At 44.2% G+C, this 2,684-nt stretch overlaps 1 pseudogene; it reads left to right on the plus strand.

Annotated features, from left to right (window-relative positions):
- Window positions 1-2,009: 2,009 nt before the first annotated feature.
- LOC132318725 (5S ribosomal RNA) lies at window positions 2,010-2,128 on the plus strand (annotated as a pseudogene).
- The last annotated feature ends 556 nt before the right edge of the window (window positions 2,129-2,684 follow it).

Genomic DNA, 2,684 nt, shown 5'->3' on the forward strand with positions numbered 1-2,684 from the left:
ATTATGGCTATTTGCAACAAGTTGTGATCATGGCTGTTTGTATAAGATTTATATATAAAAAAGAAAGAAGAAACAAAAGTAAAAACTGTTTTGAATTTAAATACTATAGGCAAAGAGAAGTATGCATTGGTCCATTCAATTTTTATGTCAAATTAAACAACTTTTCAACTTTTCTTATGGGAAATATATTTCATTTCATTTTCAACTTGCTTCAACCTTTTATATTAGTTAGCTATTTTCTTAAGAATACTGCACTAAGAATCATGCACTGTCATACTGAGAAGAATATGAATAACACAAGATCAAACATTACCTACCATCATTTAAAAAAAATACAGATTTCCCCGCCTGTTATATTTATTTCATATGACCTGCAGGTCCTCTGGCAAACCTCTATGAGTTAAGGAAAAGGGTTTCAGTGTGTTTTAAAACTAGCTTCTGATCCACCATCTGATTTGGATTCAGATTCTTTCATTTGTGATTAAAAGACTACAGAGGAAATTTTGAATTAATTCTGATACGTCTGTACTGAGTAATAAAGCCAACAGATTTTGGCAAAAAAAGTGTTGCTGCCAGTCATCGGAATTCATGTTCCTTTTTTGTCACATTCACTCCTTTATATATTATTCAGCAACAATCATGTAAACCCCCCCCCAAAACAAAACAAAACAAAACAAAACAAAACAAAACAAACAACCTAACCAAAAAATGCTAACAAAACCTGATAGATACTTTTGATTTGGGATGTCACAGTTCATGACAATATTGACAGTGTGGAGACTAAATGGACCCTGTTATTAAAAACACTAACTAGATAGCTTTTTAAAAGTATTTTTTAATAGTTTTTGTTGTGGCTTTGATTTAGTTTTCTTTGTTGAGGTTTTTTTTAATTGTCGTTGTTTAACTCCAGCTGGCAACTAAGCACCACACAGCCGCTTGCTGACTCCCCCCCAGGGTGGGATGGGGGAGAGAATCAGAAGGATCAAAGTGAGAAAACTTGTGGGTTGAGATAAAGTCTGTTTAGCAAGTAAAGCAAAAGCTGTGTACGCAAGCAAAGCAAAACAAGGAATTCATTTACTACTTCCCATTGGCAGGCAGGTGTTCAGCCATCTCCAGGAAAGCAGCGCTCCATCACATGTAACTGTTACTTGGGAAGAAAAACGCCATCACTCTGAATGTCCCCCCGCTTCCTTCTTCTTCCCCCAGCTTTATATGCTGAGCATGACATCATATGGTCTGGAATATCCCTTTGGTCAGTTGGGATCAGCTGTCCCAGCTGTGTTGCCTCCCAACTTCTTGTGCACCCCCAGCCTACTTGCTAATGGGATGATGTGAGAGGCAGAAAAGGCCTTGACTCTGTGTAAGCACTGATCAGGAGTTAACTAAAACATCCCTCTGTTATCAACACTGTTCTCAGCAGAAATCCAAAACATAGCCCCATACTAGCTACTATGAAGAAAATTGACTCTATCTCAGCCAAAATCAGCACATTAATATAGTTGGCTTTTGATCTCCAATAACTGTGGCTCCAGAATTCCAGTGGCTGAACTTGGACTTCAGGGTTCTTTTGCTGTGCAACCTTGGAGATTCTATTTTCCGACGTGGTATAGAGGACATTTTTTACACCATCACCAGTTTAGACAGGGGCCAAGAATGTTGACCGCATCACTTTTGGCCTCACTTGTTGGAAGGCTTGGATGTGAGGGCAATCTGGCTGCGACATCTGTCACCCCATTGATTGCCAGGGTTGATTCAGCTGATCTGGGTGGCTAGGTGGGTGTCCCCTTCCTCCCTCACCTCTCCATGTACATCCCTCCTGAAGCTGTGCGCTCGGTCAAAGAGGACAACCTTCCCCAATAGAGGTGTACCGGTCATCGGTCAAGGGTATACGGCAGCTGCGCTCCCCTGCTAGAACCTCCAAACAAGCTCAAGGTCCATTTGTAGGAAGTCAAGCTTCCAAGACTGCAGACACATCCAAGTGAGGCACTGCATTAGTGCCTATTTTTTTTGCCTATGGCCATACCACCCTGAGAACGCCCGATCTCATCTGATCTTGGAAGCTAAGCAGGGTCAGGCCCAGTTAGTACTTGGAAGGGAGACGGCCTGGGAATACTGGGTGCTGTAGGCTAAAAAAAATGAAGCCAATTGTATGAGGTTCAACAAGGCAAAGTGCCGGGTCCTGCACTTGGGTCACAACAACCCCATGCAGTGCTACAGGCTTGGGGATGAGCGGCTGGAAAGATGCCCTGCGGAAAAGGACCTGGGGGTGTTCATTGACAGCCAGCTGAAGATGAGCCAGCAGTGTGCCCAGGTGGCCAAGAAGGCCAACGGCATCCTGGCCTGTATCAGAAACAGTGTGGCCAGCAGGAGTAGGGGGGTGATCGTGCCCCTGTACTCGGTGCTGGTGAGGCCGCACCTCGAATCCTGTGTTCAGTTTTAGGTCCCGCACTACAAGAAGGACATTGAGGTGCTGGAGCGTGTCCAGAGAAGGGCAACGAAGCTGGTGAGGGGTCTGGAGCACAAGTCTTATGAGGAGCAGCTGAGGGAACTGGGGCTGTTCAGTCTGCAGAAGAGGAGGCTGAGGGGAGACCTCATCGCTCTCTACAATTACCTGCAAGGGGGTTGCAGAGAGGTGGGTGTTGGTCTCTTCTCCCAAGTGACTAGCGACAGGACAAGAGGAATTG

Source organism: Gavia stellata, chromosome 1, assembly GCF_030936135.1.
Source record: "Gavia stellata isolate bGavSte3 chromosome 1, bGavSte3.hap2, whole genome shotgun sequence".
NCBI lineage: Eukaryota > Metazoa > Chordata > Aves > Gaviiformes > Gaviidae > Gavia > Gavia stellata.